General features: G+C 32.4%; 1 long non-coding RNA gene across 1 annotated transcript; it reads right to left on the bottom strand.

Annotated features, from left to right (window-relative positions):
• Positions 1-228: 228 nt before the first annotated feature.
• On the bottom strand, positions 229-6,065 carry LOC127085792 (uncharacterized). The gene is made up of 2 exons (XR_007789266.1): positions 5,760-6,065; positions 229-614 (listed from the first exon to the last, which is right to left on the bottom strand). It is a non-coding gene; the product is annotated as an uncharacterized LOC127085792 (long non-coding RNA).
• Between the last annotated feature and the right edge of the window lie 15,754 nt (positions 6,066-21,819).

Genomic DNA, 21,819 nt, shown 5'->3' with positions numbered 1-21,819 from the left:
AACCCTGCTTTCTTGGCTTTTTCATAACTTTGGGGACTTGGTCCATTTCTAGGTTGGACCACCTTTTGGACCAAAAACCAGGCCCATTTCCTGGTCAGACCACCACTTGGACCAACAATTGGACCTACGTGAACCTTTCCCATTTTTAGCCATTTTTCATTGTTTAACCATTTTAACCATCCAATTTCCAATTCCAAATACATTTGAGTTTCATACATCATTCCAATCTCAAGAAACATAAACCATATCCATTAAGCCTTTTTTTTACATCAATCCATAACCACATATTCCATTTAAATCAAATTACATCCCATTTCAACATTACACAGCCCTTTCCAAATGACCATACATTCATTTAACCATAATTACATTTCATTAATACAATTCCAAATACAATATTCATACATAACCAAACATAAAGCCTACAAAAATATCCTACATGTCCAAATCCAAGCATTAAAAAACAATCCCAATGAACAATGATATGTCCATTTTCAATTCCAAGCATTCCATCAGTGAACCATAGCTAATGCAAATGCAATTCCAAAAGAGCCCCATGATAGTCTAATGTTTAACTCAATTCAAGCATTCCATGAATACAACCACAAGCATACCTACAAGGCCAATCAACTAACGTCACAATTTCATTCAAGCAGCCAAAACCAGTTAACTATATCAAGCAGACTCTAGATTTGGATTAATTCCATTTTATTAACAGTCATGCATCCAATTTAAACTTAATCAACTAACACTAACAGAATTTTCCAGTTGGAAAACTAATTCAATTTGGAACAAATTCATAGTTTTAACAGAGATGAAATTTCCAACTAACTTGCGCTATCCAATATAAACAAAACCTTGACACTGTGAGTTTTGATTTCCCTATTTATATCACACTCATCATTATTCATCAGGTTCATGAATCACACCTGAAAAATTATGAATCATACTTGCACTATCCAATCTAAACAATTCCCTTGGATTCCTACCACTCTCCATCATTGAGTTTATACGGATCCATAACCAGAAGCAACAAAAACACCAAAGAAGGAATAACAATAAGGAAGATGAAGAAGACTCAAAGTTAGTATCTCTCACTCTCTCATTAGAAGCTCACAAAAATATACACTCAACTCTCATAAGAGAAGAATAAAAGAAGAGAAGAAGAAGGAAAAAACGCAAGATCAAGAGCATACTTTTTTCCGCTTCAGTCGTCTTCTCTGGTGAGGTAAGTGTTTGATCACCATTCGTTTTTCTTCGATTCAATTACCAAGATGTAGCACCAGGACTAAGGAATCAAAGCCCTCTCATAAGAGGCTTTGATTCCTCTGAATCTCCATATAATTTCTGAAATGGGAGAATTAGGTTTTTTTCTTATAGCTTCGATTGGTTTAATTGGTGAGGAATTAGATGAAATGATTTATAGATTCTTCTAGAGGGTAGTGAGACGGAGAGGTTGATGTAACTTTGGTTGTGTTTGGTCCTCCGCTGCCTCAGGAGGCAATTTCTGACGCGGAGGAGGAATTCTATTTCCGACCATTACGTTTGAGCTCAGTTGTTCTTGTTGAAACGTGAATGATAAATGAGCTTGATCCTCCCCTTTCCATTTGTGTGCTATGGGCCAAATCCACATTAGGCCCAAACTCTGCATATCCAAGGTCAGTGGGCCTTGTGCAAGGGGCCTTGCGTCTTAGGAAGCTATTCACACCTTATTTCGTGTTGCACACCCCCAGCCTGCAACAGCAAAGCCAGTGGGCCTTGTTCGATGGACCCAGCGCCCTGTGTTACTATTCACACCCGTATTTCAACATCTTACCCCCCCTTCTTTTTTGTATATTTTCTTTTGTTAATATTTACTCTCTTTTATTACTTTTAACTATTCTTTTATTCCTTAGTTTGTTCTTAATTCATGCTTTGGTGGACAATTGAACATTAACTCTAACCACTAACTTCTAACTTCTAGTTCATTTTAATTCAACTTTGTTCTTCATTTTTTTGCTTGAGCTTGAGCAATTGCTTGGTTTGCGAGATCTTCAATATTTTAAATCATTGATAGATGGTCCCTTGGTTGGTTCAATCTTCCCTAATTCAATATGTTGCCAGATGGTCATTTGACCATATTTTGGACAGTTTGAGTTAGTGATAGATCATCCATTGGTGTAGCATATGTTTGAGTCCTTTGACTTATTGATAGATGATCCCAATGTGATGACTTGAATTTTCCTTCTAACATCTAACATTTAACTTCTAAGCCTCTAACACTTTATATTCTTGCAACTTCTATTCTTGCAATTTACTTTCTTGCATGTTAAATTCTCGTAATTTACTTCTATGCTCATTATCATCCATTTACTTCATTCATTCTTTACTTTATACCTTTTATCTTTTGTCATTTCTTATTTGATTTGTATAATTAAAAAGAACAAACACATGATAAATGAAAATACCAAAAAGAGTGAGCTTTGGGACCTAATGTGGAGACCTAGAGGACTTATGTGGACCCTTACTTGGACCCTGGATTATTGTGATTGACATAAGCTTGACTTGTAGTTTCATCACGGACTTGTAGTCTTTTATTGCAAGAATGACATTCACGACACTACCCTAGGGTGACATGTATTGATTCCATTATCCACTTGTTTAGCTTATGCCACTTTGCACACACACGGCTTTCTCTTGGTCTACCTTACAACGAGACCCTTTAGTTCTCACATTAATTCCCTTATGTTTTTTATGTATCCATCTCCCCATATTGGTGTACTTTTTTCCTTGCTTCTTTTTGCCTGTTGTTGTTTGTTAGCCAACCTTATGAGTTAGGATCGTCACCATTTCAAAACAATAAACAAACCCTTGATTCAACGTCAAGCGGCCTTTTGTCAATAAAAACTCAAAAATTAATAAAATAAGATTAGGATTGTGCGCTCCGCATAGTAGTGTCATCAAATCAACCACCTTTTCACAAAAACCATAAAAACAACATCAACTCATCAATTATATTTTTGTGCCTTAGGGCATCACTCCGAAAACCCTTTTTTAAGGTAAAATCAACCAACACATAATCATTTTCTACAACAAACTACGAGACTCTGACGTATCACTCTAGAGAGTTAGAATACGTAGGCACGAGGGCCCAAATCCATGGCGAGCACACTAATAAAAAAACCCACTTCCACTCTGTAAACCTTTAGCAAATAAGCATTAAGATAGTAACACTCATTCAAGCGAAAGACAATCAAGATGGTTCCTATTGAGTACGATGGATGTGAGGGGTGCTAATACCTTCCCCTTGCATAATCAACTTCCAAATTCGCTCATGGTTGCAAAGACCATTGCTTTTGTGGTTTTCTCGATATTTTCCCTTTCCTTTGGATTAAATAAAACTTAATCGCGAGTCAGTATTTTTCGTGTAGCGACAATAATGCTTGCACTTTATACTTTTCTATTGAACTTTTCTTTCGTATATAATTTTTATCAAGAATAATGAAATATAATATAAGAAAGTCAGTAAGGATGTTTATATTTGAGGGAGTTAAAAAATCAAACACAAAGATGGAAAAGAGTATTTATTTGTTTGTTCTGAAAAATAGTTTCATACTTCATTAGCGATAAATTCTTGCACTTTCAGTGAATGACTTCAAAACCTTATCATCTACTTGCATCCATAATAAATTGAATGTTTGCCTTGACTTTGAGATAGATTTTAGGATTTATTAATGCTCTTTTGGTGACATTCAATTTGTTGATGGTAGATTAGGTAATTTGAGATTTGAATTGTTATTAGAGTTAGGGGTGTTCGTGGTGTGCTTTGGGCAGTTTTGATGTTAAAAATCATCAGAACCGCAAGAGAAAAAATGTGTGTTTCAGTTTGGTTTGGTTAGTTTTTAGAAATAAAACTGAACCAAACAAATGCGGTTTGGATTGGTTCGGTTGTTTGAATTTTTTACAAAAAATTTATTAAGCCATACATAGACATATAGAGGATAACATAATTTTGTGTTTAGTCATTCATACATTACTGTAAAATAAGTTTATATTTGTCAGAATAAATTTATAATTTGATGCATAAATATAAATTGTGTCTTACAATAGTATCTTATGTCACTACTACAAAATATACATTTCGTAACATCTTATTACATCGGTCTTTAAATCAACCAAAGTAATAACTCTTATTTAGGCGCCTTTATTTTTATATATTTCATAAAACACAAATCACCACGGGCCAGACTAACAACCATGGTGATAAATTAAGAATTGAACGCTTCAAATTCCAGTACCAGCAATTTTCCATTTTTTCGTTACAAAAAAGAGTGTCTCCCCTTAATTTTTATATTTATATTAAAATTAAAATACTTTTCACCATAGTCATATCTACCAACCAAAGTGAAATGTAAGCTCAGTTTTTCAATCTTTGGTAGTTAAGTTTCCAAAAACTCAAGAAGAGATTAGTTTTCACAATAACAGAGAGTATAGTTTTTACAAACATATTTTATACCTTCTCAGATACGCTTTTGTGTGCAATATCTTCATTCATTTTTCCTATACCTTGTAAATTTTGACATTAAAGATCAATGTTAAGGTTCAAACATATTGTTTACTTGATAAAGTGAATCTTAACATTAATCTTTAAACCAAGTTTTTCAATATACTGTATTAACTTTTAAAGAAAGGAATATGGAAGTTGAAAGCAGAATGAGTTAGATTTAATAAAAAGGTGAATGGTGTGCTTCTTCAATTTTATAGACAAATTCATAAATAATTTCACCACTGTTGTGAAGGGAAATTATGGTAATATGTATAATTTATCTCTACATTTACTTTTTCCAACTGTGATGAAAAGTGTTTCTCAAAAACATGTTTTAGTTTTGTTTCCTTCATATCAAATGCCGTAGTGAAAAAACTGGAAAAAGAAAGTGATACCAAATCGAATATAATGTTTATCAAGAATAATGTAATAAATGTTTGCACTTTATACTTTTCTATTGTGCTTTTCTTTAGTATATATTTTTTATCAAGAATAATGAAATATAATATAAGAAAGTAAGTAAGGATGTTATATTTGAGGGAGTTACAAAATCAAAGACAAAGATGGGGAATAGTATTTAATATTTTGTTATGAAAAATAGTTTCATACTTTATTAGGGATAAATTCTTGCACTTTTATTGAATGACTTCAAAACCTTATCATCTACTTGCATCCATAGCAAATTGAATGTTTGCCTTGACTTCAAGATAGATTTTGGATTTTGTTAGTGCTCTTTTGGTGAGATTTTATTTGTTGATGGTAGATTAGGTAATTTGAGATCTGACATGTTATTAGAGTTCGGAGTGTTCAGGGTACAGTTAGGGCAGTTTTGATGCTAAAAATCAATAGAACCGTAAGAGAAAAAATGTGTGATTCAGTTTGGTTTGGTTAATTTTTAGAAAACAAATGTGATTCAGTTTGGTTTCATAAATAATTTCACCAATGTTGTGAAGGGAAATTATGGTAATATGTATAATATATCTCTACAGTTACTTTTTACAACTGTGGTGAAAAGTGTTTCTCAAAAACATGTTTTAATTTATTTCCTTCATAACAAGTGCCCTAGCAAAAGAACATAAAAAAAGTGATAGAAAATCGAATATAATGTTTATCAAGAATAATGTAATATAATATTTTCACTTTATACTTTTCTATTATACTTTTCTTTCGTATATAATTTTTATCAAGAATATTGAAATATAATATAAGAAAAAACGCAAGATCAAGAGCATACTTTTTTTCCGCTTCTGTCGTCTTCTCCGGTGAGGTAAGTGTTTGATCACCATTCGTTTTTCTTCGATTCAATTACCAAGATGTAACACCAGGCCTTAGGAATCAAAGCCCTCTCATAAGAGGCTTTGATTCCTCTGAATCTCCATATAATTTCTGAAATGGGAGAATTAGGTTTTTTTCTTATAGCTTCGATTTGTTTAATTGGTGAGGAATTAGATGAAATGATTTATAGATTCTTCTATAGGGTAGTGAGACGGAGAGGTTGATGTAACTTTGGTTGTGTTTGGTCCTCCGCTGCCAAAGGAGGCAATTTTTGACGCGGAGGAGGAATTCTGTTTTTGACCATTATGTTTGAGCTCAGTTGTTCTTGCTGAAACGTGAATGATAAATGAGCTCGATCCTCCCCTTTCCATTTGTGTGGTATGGGCCAAATCCATATTAGGCCCAAACAGTTTAATATTCACACCTTGTGGATTACCTTATGCACCCTAGTCTGCAGATCCAAGGTCAGTGGGCCTTGTGCAAGGGGCCTTGCGTCTTTGGAAGCTATTCACACCTTATTTCGTGTTGCACACCCCGAGCCTGCAACAGCAAACCAGTGGGCCTTGTTCGATGGACCCAGCGCCCTGTGTTACTATTCACACCCGTATTTCAACATCTTACCCCCCCTTCTTTTTTGTATATTTTCTTTTGTTAATTTTTACTCTCTTTTACTACTTTTAATTGTTCTTTTATTCCTTAGTTTGTTCTTAATTCATGCTTTGGTGGACAATTGAACATTAACTCTAACCACTAACTTCTAACTTCTAATTCATTTTAATTCAACTTCGTTATTTATTTATTTTTTTGAGCTTGAGCAATTGCTTGGTTTGTGAGATCTTCAATATTTTAAATCATTGATAGATGGTCCCTTGGTTGATTCAATCTTCCCTAATTCAATATGTTGCCAGATGGTCATTTGACCATATTTTGGACAGTTTGAGTTAGTGATAGATCATACCTTATTAGTAGCATATGTTTGAGTCCTTTGACTTATTGATAGATGATCCCAATTTAATGAGTTGAATTTGCCTTCTAACATCTAACATCTAACAATTAACTTTTAAGCCTCTAACACTTTATATTCTTGCAACTTCTATTCTTGCAATTTACTTTCTTGCATGTTAAATTCTCGTAATTTACTTCTATGCTCATTATCATCCATTTACTTCATTCATTCTTTACTTTATACCTTTTATGTTTTGTCATTTCTTATTTGATTTGTATAATTAAAAAGAACAAAAACATGATAAAATGAAAATACCAAAAAGAGTGAGCTTTGGGACCTAATGTGGAGACCTATAGGACTTGTGTGGACCCTTACTTGGACCCTGGACTATTGTGATTGACCTAAGCTTGACTTGTAGTTTCATCACGGACTTGTAATCTTTTATTGCAAGAATGACATTCACGACACTACCCTAGGGAGACATGTATTTATTCCATTATTCACTTGTTTAGCTTATGCCACTTTGCACACACACACGGCTTTCTCTTGGTCTACCTTACAACGAGACCCTTTAGTTCTCACATTACTTCCCTTGTGTTTTTTATGTATCCATCTCCCCATATTGGTGTACTTTTTTCCTTGCTTCTTTTTGTCTGTTGTTGTTTGTTAGCCAACCTTAGGAGTTAGGATCGTCACCATTTCAATACAATAAACAAACCCTTGATTCAACGTCAAACGGCCTTTTTTCAATAAAAACTCAAAAATTAATAAAATAAAATTAGGATTGTGCGCTCCGCGTAGTAGTGTCATCAAATCAACCACCTTTTCACAAAAACCCTAAAAACAACATCAACTCATCAATTATATTTTTATGCCTTAGGACATCACTCGGAAAACCCTTTTTCAAGGTAAAATCAACCAACACATAATCATTTTCTACAAAGAACTACGAGACTCTGACTTATCACTCTAGCGAGTTAGAATACGTAGGCACGAGGGCCCAAATTCTTGGCGAGCACACTAATAAAAACCAACTTTCACTCTATAAACCTTTAGCAAATAAGCATTAAGATAGTAACACTCATTCAAGTGAAAGACAATCAAGATGGTTCCTATTGAGTACGATGGATGGGAGGGGTGTTAATACCTTCCCCTAGCATAATCGACTTCCAAATTCGCTCATGGTTGCGATGACCATTCCTTTTGTGGTTTTCTCGATATTTTCCCTTTTCCTTTGGATTAAATAAAACTTGATCGCGAGTCTGTATTTTTCGTGTAGCGACAATAACGCTTGCACTTTATACTTTTCTATTGAACTTTTCTTTCGTATATAATTTTTATCAAGAATAATGAAATATAATATAAGAAAGTCAGTAAGGATGTTATATTTGAGGGAGTTACAAAATCAAACACAAAGATGGAGAAGAGCATTTATTTGTTTGTTATAAAAAATAATTTCATACTTCATTAGCGATAAATTCTTGCACTTTCATTGAATGACTTCAAAACCTTATCATCTACTTGCATCCATAATAAATCGAATGTTTGCCTTGACTTTGAGATAGATTTTAGGTTTTATTAATGCTCTTTTGGTGACATTTAATTTGTTGATGGTAGATTAGGTAATTTGAGATTTGAATTGTTATTAGAGTTAAGGGTGTTCGTGGTGTGGTTTGGGCAGTTTTGACGTTAAAAATCATCAGAACTGCAAGAGAAAAAATGTGTGTTTCAGTTTGGTGTGGTTAATTTTTAGAAATAAAACTGACCCAAACAAATGCGATTTGGATTGGTTCGGTTGTTTCAATTTTTTACAAAAAATTTATTAAGCCATACATAGACATACAGAGGATAACATAATTTTGTGTTTAGTCATTCATACATTACTGTAAAATAAGTTTATATTTGTCAGAATAAATTTATAATTTGATGCATAAATATAAATTTTGTCTTTCAATGGTATCTTATGTCACTACTACAAAATATACATTTCGTAACATCTTATTACATCGGTCTTTAAATCAACCAAAGTAATAACTCTTATTTAGGCGCCTTTACTTTTATATATTTCATAAAACACAAATCACCATGGTCCAGACTAACAGCCATGGTGATAAATTAAGAATTACACGCTTCAAATTCCAGCACCAGCAATTTTCCATTTTTTCGTTACAAAAAAGAGTGTCTCCCCTTAATTTTTATATTTATATTAAAATTAAAATACTTTTCACCATAGTCATTTCTACCAACCGAAGTGAAATGTATGCTCATTTTTTCAATCTCTGGCAGTTAAGGTTCCACAAACTCAAGAAGAGATCACAATAACAGAGAGTATAGTTTTTACAAACATTTTTTATACAATCTCAGATACGCTTTTGTGTGCAATATCTTCATTCATTTTTCCTATACCTTGTAAATTTTGACATTATAGATCAATGTTAAGGTTCAAACATATTGTTTACTTTATAAAGTGAATCTTAATATTAATCTTTAAACCATGTTTTTCAATATACTGTATTAACTTTTGAAGAATGGAATATGGAAGTTGAAAGCAGAATGAGTTAGATTTAATAAAAAGGTGAATGGTGTGCTTCTTCAATTTTATAGATAAATTCATAAATAATTTCACCAATGTTGTGAAGGGAAATTATGGTAATATGTATAATATATCTCTACATTTACTTTTTCCAACTGAGATGAAAAGTGTTTCTCAAAAACATGTTTTAGTTTTGTTTCCTTCATAACAAATGCCCTAGCGAAAAAATAGGAAAAAAAGTGATAGCAAATCGAATATAATGTTTATCAAGAATAATGTAACAAATGTTTGCACTTTATACTTTTCTATTGTGCTTTTCTTTAGTATATATTTTTTCCAAGAATAATGAAATATAATATAAGAAAGTAAGTAAGGATGTTATATTTGAGGGAGTTACAAAATCAAAGACAAAGATGGGGAAGAGTATTTAATATTTTGTTATGAAGAATAGTTTCATACTTTATTAGGGATAAATCCTTGCACTTTTATTGAATGACTTCAAAACCTTATCATCTACTTGCATCCATAGCAAATCGAATGTTTGTCTTGACTTCAAGATAGATTTTGGGTTTTGTTAGTGCTCTTTTGGTGAGATTTTTTTCGTTGATGGTAGATTAGGTAATTTGAGATCTGAGATGTTATTAGAGTTAGGGGTGTTCAGGGTACGGTTAGAGCAGTTTTGATGTAAAAAATCAATAGAACCGCAAGAGAAAAAATGTGTGATTCAGTTTGGTATGGTTAATTTTTAGAAATAAAATAGAACCAAACAAATGTGGTTTGAATTGGTTCAGTTGTTTCAATTTTGTACAAAAAAATTATTAAGCCATAGATAGACATATAGAGGATAATATAATTTTGTGTTTAGTCATTCATACATTACTGTAAAATAAGTTTATATTTGTCACAATAAATTTATAATTTGATACATAAATGTTAATTGTCTCTTACAATGATATCTTATGTCACTACTATAAAATATACATTTCGTAACATCTTATTACATCGGTCTTTAAATCAACCAAAGTAATAACTCTTATTTAGGCACCTTTATTTTTTATTTATTTAAAAAAACACAAATGACCACGGTCCAGACTAACAACCATTGTGATAAATTAAGAATTGCACGCATCGAAATCCAGCACCAACAATTTTCTATTTTTTCATAAATAATTTTACCACTGTTGTGAAGGGAAATTGTAGTAATTTGTATAATATATCTCTACAGATACTTTTTACAATTGTGGTGAAAAGTGTTTCTCAAAAACATGTTTTAGTTTATTTCCTTCATAACAAGTGCCCTAGCGAAAGAACATAAAAAAAGTGATAGAAAATCGATTATAATGTTTATCAAGAATAATGTAATATAATATTTTCACTTTATACTTTTCTATTATACTTTTCTTTCATATATAATTTTATCAAGAATATTGAAATATAATATAAGAAAAAACGCAAGATCAAGAGCATACTTTTTTTTCCGCTTCAGTCGTCTTCTCCGGTGAGGTAAGTGTTTGATCACCATTCGTTTTTCTTCGATTCAATTACCAAGATGTAGCACTAGGCCTTAGGCATCAAAGCCCTCTCATAAGAGGCTTTGATTCCTTTGAATCTCCATATAATTTCTGAAATGGCAGAATTAGGTTTTTTTCTTATAGCTTCAATTTGTTTAATTGGTGAGCAATTAGATGAAATGATTTATAGATTCTTCTAGAGGGTAGTGAGACGAAGAGGTTGATGTAACTTTGGTTGTGTTTGGTCCTCCCCTGCCGAAGGAGGCAATTTCTGACGCGGAGGAGGAATTCTGTTTTCGACCATTATGTTTGAGCTCAGTTGTTCTTGCTGAAACGTGAATGATAAATGAGCTTGATCCTCCCCTTTCCATTTGTGTGGTATGGGCCAAATCCACATTAGGCCCAAACAGTTTAATATTCACACCTTGTGGATTACATTATGCACCCTAGTATGCAGATCCAAGGTCAGTGGGCCTTGTGCAAGGGGCCTTGCGTCTTAGGAAGCTATTCACACCTTATTTCGTGTTGCACACCCCCAGCCTGCAACAACAAAGCCAGTGGGCCTTGTTCGATGGACCCAGCGCCCTGTGTTACTATTCACACCCATATTTCAACATCTTACCCCCCTTCTTTTTTGTATATTTTCTTTTGTTAATTTTTACTCTCTTTTATTACTTTTAATTGTTCTTTTATTCCTCAGTTTTTTCTTAATTCATGCTTTGGTGTTCAATTGAACATTAACTCTAACCACTAACTTCTAACTTCTAATTCATTTTAATTCAACTTTGTTCTTCATTTTTTGTTTGAGCTTGAGCAATTGCTTGGTTTGTGAGATCTTCAATATTTTAAATCATTGATATATGGTCCCTTGGTTGATTCGATCTTCCCTAATTCAATATGTTGCCAGATGGTCATTTGACCATATTTTGGACAGTTTGAGTTAGTGATAGATCATCCCTTGTTAGTAGCATATGTTTGAGTCCTTTGACTTATTGATAGATGATCCCAATGTGATGACTTGAATTTTCCTTCTAACATCTAACATCTAACATTTAACTTCTAAGCCTCTAACACTCTATATTCTTGCAACTTCTATTCTTGCAATTTACTTTCTTGCATGTTAAATTCTCGTAATTTACTTCTATCCTCATTATCATCCATTTACTTCATTCATTCTTTACATTATGCCTTTTATCTTTTGTCATTTCTTATTTGATTTGTATAATTAGAAAGAACAAAAACATGATAAAATGAAAATACCAAAAAGAGTGAGCTTTGGGACCTAATGTGGAGACCTATAGGACTTGTGTGGACCCTTACTTGGACCCTGGACTATTGTGATTGACCTAAGCTTGACTTGTAGTTTCATCACGGACTTGTAATCTTTTATTGCAAGAATGACATTCACGACACTACCCTAGGGAGACATGTATTGATTCCATTATCCACTTGTTTAGCTTATGCCACTTTGCACACACACGACTTTCTCTTGGTCTACCTTACAACGAGACCCTTTAGTTCTCACATTACTTCCCTTGTGTTTTTTATGAATCCATCTCCCCATATTGGTGCACTTTTTTCCTTGCTTCTTTTTGTCTGTTGTTGTTTGTTAGACAACCTTAGGAGTTAGGATCGTCACCATTTCAAAACAATAAACAAACCCTTGATTCAACGTCAAGCGGCCTTTTGTCAATAAAAACTCAAAAATTATAAAATAAGATTAGGATTGTGCGCTCCGCGTAGTAGTGTCATCAAATCAACCACCTTTTCACAAAAACCCTAAAAACAACATCAACTCATCAATTATATTTTTGTGCCTTAGGCATCACTCCGAAAACCCTTTTTCAAGGTAAAATCAACCAACACATAATCATTTTCTACAAAGAACTACGAGACTCTGACTTATCACTCTAGCGAGTTAGAATACGTAGGCACGAGGGCTCAAATCCTTGGCGAGCACACTAATAAAAAACCCACTTTCACTCTGTAAACCTTTAGCAAATAAGCATTAAGATAGTAACACTCATTCAAGTAAAAGACAATCAAGATGGTTCCTATTGAGTACGATGGATGGGAGGGGTGCTAATACCTTCCCCTAGCATAACGACTTCCAAATTCGCTCATGGTTGCGACGACCATTCCTTTTGTGGTTTTCTCGATATTTTCCCTTTTCCTTTGGATTAAATAAAACTTGATCGCGAGCCTGTATTTTTCGTGTAGCGACAATAATGCTTGCACTTTATACTTTTCTATTGAACTTTTCTTTCGTATATAATTTTTATCAAGAATAATGAAATATAATATAAGAAAGTCAGTAAGGATGTTATACTTGAGGGAGTTACAAAATCTAACACAAAGATGGAGAAGAGTATTTATTTGTTTGTTATGAAAAATAGTTTCATACTTCATTAGCGATAAATTCTTGCACTTTCATTGAATGACTTCAAAACCTTATCATCTACTTGCATCCATAATAAATCGAATGTTTTCCTTGACTTTGAGATAGATTTTAGGCTTTATTAATGCTCTTTTGGTGACATTTAATTTGTTGATGGTAGATTAGGTAATTTGAGATTTGAATTGTTATTAGAGTTAGGGGTGTTCGTGGTGTGGTTTGGGCAGTTTTGACGTTAAAAATCATCAGAACCGCAAGAGAAAAAATGTGTGTTTCAGTTTGGTGTGGTTAATTTTTAGAAATAAAACTGACCCAAACAAATGCGATTTGGATTGGTTCGGTTGTTTCAATTTTTTACAAAAAATTTATTAAGCCATACATAGACATACAGAGGATAACATAATTTTGTGTTTAGTCATTCATACATTACTGTAAAATAAGTTTATATTTGTCAGAATAAATTTATAATTTGATGCATAAATATAAATTTTGTCTTACAATGGTATCTTATGTCACTACTACAAAATATACATTTCGTAACATCTTATTACATCGGTCTTTAAATCAACCAAAGTAATAACTCTTATTTAGGCGCCTTTATTTTATATATTTCATAAAACACAAATCACCATGGTCCAGACTAACAGCCATGGTGATAAATTAAGAATTACACGCTTCAAATTCCAGCACCAGCAATTTTCCATTTTTTCGTTACAAAAAAGAGTGTCTCCCCTTAATTTTTATATTTATATTAAAATTAAAATACTTTTCACCATAGTCATTTCTACCAACCGAAGTGAAATGTATGCTCATTTTTTCAATCTCTGGCAGTTAAGGTTCCACAAACTCAAGAAGAGATCACAATAACAGAGAGTATAGTTTTTACAAACATTTTTTATACAATCTCAGATACGCTTTTGTGTGCAATATCTTCATTCATTTTTCCTATACCTTGTAAATTTTGACATTATAGATCAATGTTAAGGTTCAAACATATTGTTTACTTTATAAAGTGAATCTTAATATTAATCTTTAAACCATGTTTTTCAATATACTGTATTAACTTTTGAAGAATGGAATATGGAAGTTGAAAGCAGAATGAGTTAGATTTAATAAAAAGGTGAATGGTGTGCTTCTTCAATTTTATAGATAAATTCATAAATAATTTCACCAATGTTGTGAAGGGAAATTATGGTAATATGTATAATATATCTCTACATTTACTTTTTCCAACTGAGATGAAAAGTGTTTCTCAAAAACATGTTTTAGTTTTGTTTCCTTCATAACAAATGCCCTAGCGAAAAAATAGGAAAAAAAGTGATAGCAAATCGAATATAATGTTTATCAAGAATAATGTAACAAATGTTTGCACTTTATACTTTTCTATTGTGCTTTTCTTTAGTATATATTTTTTCCAAGAATAATGAAATATAATATAAGAAAGTAAGTAAGGATGTTATATTTGAGGGAGTTACAAAATCAAAGACAAAGATGGGGAAGAGTATTTAATATTTTGTTATGAAGAATAGTTTCATACTTTATTAGGGATAAATCCTTGCACTTTTATTGAATGACTTCAAAACCTTATCATCTACTTGCATCCATAGCAAATCGAATGTTTGTCTTGACTTCAAGATAGATTTTGGGTTTTGTTAGTGCTCTTTTGGTGAGATTTTTTTCGTTGATGGTAGATTAGGTAATTTGAGATCTGAGATGTTATTAGAGTTAGGGGTGTTCAGGGTACGGTTAGAGCAGTTTTGATGTAAAAAATCAATAGAACCGCAAGAGAAAAAATGTGTGATTCAGTTTGGTATGGTTAATTTTTAGAAATAAAATAGAACCAAACAAATGTGGTTTGAATTGGTTCAGTTGTTTCAATTTTGTACAAAAAAATTATTAAGCCATAGATAGACATATAGAGGATAATATAATTTTGTGTTTAGTCATTCATACATTACTGTAAAATAAGTTTATATTTGTCACAATAAATTTATAATTTGATACATAAATGTTAATTGTCTCTTACAATGATATCTTATGTCACTACTATAAAATATACATTTCGTAACATCTTATTACATCGGTCTTTAAATCAACCAAAGTAATAACTCTTATTTAGGCACCTTTATTTTTTATTTATTTAAAAAAACACAAATGACCACGGTCCAGACTAACAACCATTGTGATAAATTAAGAATTGCACGCATCGAAATCCAGCACCAACAATTTTCTATTTTTTCATAAATAATTTTACCACTGTTGTGAAGGGAAATTGTAGTAATTTGTATAATATATCTCTACAGATACTTTTTACAATTGTGGTGAAAAGTGTTTCTCAAAAACATGTTTTAGTTTATTTCCTTCATAACAAGTGCCCTAGCGAAAGAACATAAAAAAAGTGATAGAAAATCGATTATAATGTTTATCAAGAATAATGTAATATAATATTTTCACTTTATACTTTTCTATTATACTTTTCTTTCATATATAATTTTATCAAGAATATTGAAATATAATATAAGAAAAAACGCAAGATCAAGAGCATACTTTTTTTTCCGCTTCAGTCGTCTTCTCCGGTGAGGTAAGTGTTTGATCACCATTCGTTTTTCTTCGATTCAATTACCAAGATGTAGCACTAGGCCTTAGGCATCAAAGCCCTCTCATAAGAGGCTTTGATTCCTTTGAATCTCCATATAATTTCTGAAATGGCAGAATTAGGTTTTTTTCTTATAGCTTCAATTTGTTTAATTGGTGAGCAATTAGATGAAATGATTTATAGATTCTTCTAGAGGGTAGTGAGACGAAGAGGTTGATGTAACTTTGGTTGTGTTTGGTCCTCCCCTGCCGAAGGAGGCAATTTCTGACGCGGAGGAGGAATTCTGTTTTCGACCATTATGTTTGAGCTCAGTTGTTCTTGCTGAAACGTGAATGATAAATGAGCTTGATCCTCCCCTTTCCATTTGTGTGGTATGGGCCAAATCCACATTAGGCCCAAACAGTTTAATATTCACACCTTGTGGATTACATTATGCACCCTAGTATGCAGATCCAAGGTCAGTGGGCCTTGTGCAAGGGGCCTTGCGTCTTAGGAAGCTATTCACACCTTATTTCGTGTTGCACACCCCCAGCCTGCAACAACAAAGCCAGTGGGCCTTGTTCGATGGACCCAGCGCCCTGTGTTACTATTCACACCCATATTTCAACATCTTACCCCCCTTCTTTTTTGTATATTTTCTTTTGTTAATTTTTACTCTCTTTTATTACTTTTAATTGTTCTTTTATTCCTCAGTTTTTTCTTAATTCATGCTTTGGTGTTCAATTGAACATTAACTCTAACCACTAACTTCTAACTTCTAATTCATTTTAATTCAACTTTGTTCTTCATTTTTTGTTTGAGCTTGAGCAATTGCTTGGTTTGTGAGATCTTCAATATTTTAAATCATTGATATATGGTCCCTTGGTTGATTCGATCTTCCCTAATTCAATATGTTGCCATATGGTCATTTGACCATATTTTGGACAGTTTGAGTTAGTGATAGATCATCCCTTGTTAGTAGCATATGTTTGAGTCCTTTGACTTATTGATAGATGATCCCAATGTGATGACTTGAATTTGCCTTCTAACATCTAACATCTAACATTTAACTTCTAAGCCTCTAACACTTTATATTCTTGCAACTTCTATTCTTGCAATTTACTTTCTTGCATGTTAAATTCTCGTAATTTACTTCTATGCTCATTATCATCCATTTACTTCATTCATTCTTTACTTTATGCCTTTTATCTTTTGTCATTTCTTATTTATTTGTATAATTAAAAAGAACAAAAACATGATAAAATGAAAATACCAAAAAGAGTGAGCTTTGGGACCTAATGTGGAGACCTATAGGACTTGTGTGGACCCTTACTTGGACCCTGGACTATTGTGATTGACCTAAGCTTGACTTGTAGTTTCATCACGGACTTGTAATCTTTTATTGCAAGAATGACATTCACGACACTACCCTAGGGAGACATGTATTGATTCCATTATCCACTTGTTTAGCTTATGCCACTTTGCACACACACGGCTTTCTCTTGGTCTACCTTACAACGAGACCCTTTAGTTCTCACATTACTTCCCTTGTGTTTTTTATGAATCCATCTCCCCATATTGGTGCACTTTTTTCCTTGCTTCTTTTTGTCTGTTGTTGTTTGTTAGACAACCTTAGGAGTTAGGATCGTCACCATTTCAAAACAATAAACAAACCCTTGATTCAAAGTCAAGCGGCCTTTTGTCAATAAAAACTCAAAAATTAATAAAATAAGATTAGGATTGTGCGCTCCGCGTAGTAGTGTCATCAAATCAACCACCTTTTCACAAAAACCCTAAAAACAACATCAACTCATCAATTATATTTTTGTGCCTTAGGACATCACTCCGAAAACCCTTTTTCAAGGTAAAATCAACCAACACATAATCATTTTATACAAAGAACTACGAGACTCTGACTTATCACTCTAGCGAGTTAGAATACGTAAGCACGAGGCCCAAATCCTTGGCGAGCACACTAATAAAGAACCCACTTTCACTCTGTAAACCTTTAGCAAATAAGCATTAAGATAGTAACACTCATTCAAGTGAAAGACAATCAAGATGGTTCCTATTGAGTACGATGGATGGGAGGGGTGCTAATACCTTCCCCTAGCATAACGACTTCCAAATTCGCTCATGGTTGCGACGACCATTCCTTTTGTGGTTTTCTCGATATTTTCCCTTTTCCTTTGGGTTAAATAAAACTTGATCGAGAGTCTGTATTTTTCGTGTAGCGACAATAATGCTTGCACTTTATACTTTTCTATTGAACTTTTCATTCGTATATAATTTTTATCAAGAATAATGAAATATAATATAAGAAAGTCAGTAAGGATGTTATACTTGAGGGAGTTACAAAATCAAACACAAAGATGGAGAAGAGTATTTATTTGTTTGTTATGAAAAATAGTTTCATACTTCATTAGCGATAAATTATTGCACTTTCATTGAATGACTTCAAAACCTTATCATCTACTTGCATCCATAAAAAATCGAATGTTTTCCTTGACTTTGAGATAGATTTTAGGTTTTATTAATGCTTTTTTGGTGACATTTAATTTGTTGATGGTAGATTAGGTAGTTTGAGATTTGAATTGTTATTAGAGTTAGGGGTGTTCGTGGTGTGGTTTGGGCAGTTTTGACGTTAAAAATCATCAGAACCTCAAGAGAAAAAATGTGTGTTTCAGTTTGGTGTGGTTAATTTTTAGAAATAAAACTGACCCAAACAAATGCGATTTGGATTGGTTCGGTTGTTTCAATTTTTTACAAAAAATTTATTAAGCCATACATAGACATATAGAGGATAACATAATTTTGTGTTTAGTCATTCATACATTACTGTAAAATAAGTTTACATTTGTCAGAATAAATTTATAATTTGATGCATAAATATAAATTTTGTCTTACAATGGTATCTTATGTCACTACTACAAAATACACATTTCGTAACATCTTATTATATCGGTCTTTAAATCAACCAAAGTAATAACTCTTATTTAGGCGCCTTTATTTTTATATATTTCATAAAACACAAATCACCATGGTCCAGACTAACAGCCATGGTGATAAATTAAGAATTACACGCTTCAAATTCCAGCACCAGCAATTTTCCATTTTTTCGTTACAAAAAAGAGTGTCTCCCCTTAATTTTTATATTTATATTAAAATTAAAATACTTTTCACCATAGTCATTTCTACCAACCGAAGTGAAATGTATGCTCATTTTTTCAATCTCTGGCAGTTAAGGTTCCACAAACTCAAGAAGAGATCACAATAACAGAGAGTATAGTTTTTACAAACATTTTTTATACAATCTCAGATACGCTTTTGTGTGCAATATCTTCATTCATTTTTCCTATACCTTGTAAATTTTAACATTATAGATCAATGTTAAGGTTCAAACATATTGTTTACTTTATAAAGTGAATCTTAATATTAATCTTTAAACCATGTTTTTCAATATACTGTATTAACTTTTGAAGAATGGAATATGGAAGTTGAAAGCAGAATGAGTTAGATTTAATAAAAAGGTGAATGGTATGCTTCTTCAATTTTATAGATAAATTCATAAATAATTTCACCAATGTTGTGAAGGGAAATTATGGTAATATGTATAATATATCTCTACATTTACTTTTTCCAACTGAGATGAAAAGTGTTTCTCAAAAACATGTTTTAGTTTTGTTTCCTTCATAACAAATGCCCTAGCGAAAAAATAGGAAAAAAAGTGATAGCAAATCGAATATAATGTTTATCAAGAATAATGTAACAAATGTTTGCACTTTATACTTTTCTATTGTGCTTTTCTTTAGTATATATTTTTTCCAAGAATAATGAAATATAATATAAGAAAGTAAGTAAGGATGTTATATTTGAGGGAGTTACAAAATCAAAGACAAAGATGGGGAAGAGTATTTAATATTTTGTTATGAAGAATAGTTTCATACTTTATTAGGGATAAATCCTTGCACTTTTATTGAATGACTTCAAAACCTTATCATCTACTTGCATCCATAGCAAATCGAATGTTTGTCTTGACTTCAAGATAGATTTTGGGTTTTGTTAGTGCTCTTTTGGTGAGATTTTTTTCGTTGATGGTAGATTAGGTAATTTGAGATCTGAGATGTTATTAGAGTTAGGGGTGTTCAGGGTACGGTTAGAGCAGTTTTGATGTAAAAAATCAATAGAACCGCAAGAGAAAAAATGTGTGATTCAGTTTGGTATGGTTAATTTTTAGAAATAAAATAGAACCAAACAAATGTGGTTTGAATTGGTTCAGTTGTTTCAATTTTGTACAAAAAAATTATTAAGCCATAGATAGACATATAGAGGATAATATAATTTTGTGTTTAGTCATTCATACATTACTGTAAAATAAGTTTATATTTGTCACAATAAATTTATAATTTGATACATAAATGTTAATTGTCTCTTACAATGATATCTTATGTCACTACTATAAAATATACATTTCGTAACATCTTATTACATCGGTCTTTAAATCAACCAAAGTAATAACTCTTATTTAGGCACCTTTATTTTTTATTTATTTAAAAAAACACAAATGACCACGGTCCAGACTAACAACCATTGTGATAAATTAAGAATTGCACGCATCGAAATCCAGCACCAACAATTTTCTATTTTTTCATAAATAATTTTACCACTGTTGTGAAGGGAAATTGTAGTAATTTGTATAATATATCTCTACAGATACTTTTTACAATTGTGGTGAAAAGTGTTTCTCAAAAACATGTTTTAGTTTATTTCCTTCATAACAAGTGCCCTAGCGAAAGAACATAAAAAAAGTGATAGAAAATCGATTATAATGTTTATCAAGAATAATGTAATATAATATTTTCACTTTATACTTTTCTATTATACTTTTCTTTCATATATAATTTTATCAAGAATATTGAAATATAATATAAGAAAAAACGCAAGATCAAGAGCATACTTTTTTTTCCGCTTCAGTCGTCTTCTCCGGTGAGGTAAGTGTTTGATCACCATTCGTTTTTCTTCGATTCAATTACCAAGATGTAGCACTAGGCCTTAGGCATCAAAGCCCTCTCATAAGAGGCTTTGATTCCTTTGAATCTCCATATAATTTCTGAAATGGCAGAATTAGGTTTTTTTCTTATAGCTTCAATTTGTTTAATTGGTGAGCAATTAGATGAAATGATTTATAGATTCTTCTAGAGGGTAGTGAGACGAAGAGGTTGATGTAACTTTGGTTGTGTTTGGTCCTCCCCTGCCGAAGGAGGCAATTTCTGACGCGGAGGAGGAATTCTGTTTTCGACCATTATGTTTGAGCTCAGTTGTTCTTGCTGAAACGTGAATGATAAATGAGCTTGATCCTCCCCTTTCCATTTGTGTGGTATGGGCCAAATCCACATTAGGCCCAAACAGTTTAATATTCACACCTTGTGGATTACATTATGCACCCTAGTATGCAGATCCAAGGTCAGTGGGCCTTGTGCAAGGGGCCTTGCGTCTTAGGAAGCTATTCACACCTTATTTCGTGTTGCACACCCCCAGCCTGCAACAACAAAGCCAGTGGGCCTTGTTCGATGGACCCAGCGCCCTGTGTTACTATTCACACCCATATTTCAACATCTTACCCCTCCTTCTTTTTTGTATATTTTCTTTTGTTAATTTTTACTCTCTTTTATTACTTTTAATTGTTCTTTTATTCCTCGGTTTTTTCTTAATTCATGCTTTGGTGTTCAATTGAACATTAACTCTAACCACTAACTTCTAACTTCTAATTCATTTTAATTCAACTTTGTTCTTCATTTTTTGTTTGAGCTTGAGCAATTGCTTGGTTTGTGAGATCTTCAATATTTTAAATCATTGATATATGGTCCCTTGGTTGATTCGATCTTCCCTAATTCAATATGTTGCCATATGGTCATTTGACCATATTTTGGACAGTTTGAGTTAGTGATAGATCATCCCTTGTTAGTAGCATATGTTTGAGTCCTTTGACTTATTGATAGATGATCCCAATGTGATGACTTGAATTTGCCTTCTAACATCTAACATCTAACATTTAACTT

This window comes from Lathyrus oleraceus, chromosome 5, assembly GCF_024323335.1.
Source record: "Lathyrus oleraceus cultivar Zhongwan6 chromosome 5, CAAS_Psat_ZW6_1.0, whole genome shotgun sequence".
Classification (NCBI taxonomy): Eukaryota; Viridiplantae; Streptophyta; class Magnoliopsida; order Fabales; family Fabaceae; genus Lathyrus; species Lathyrus oleraceus.
This window is presented reverse-complemented; position numbering and strand designations above follow the sequence as displayed.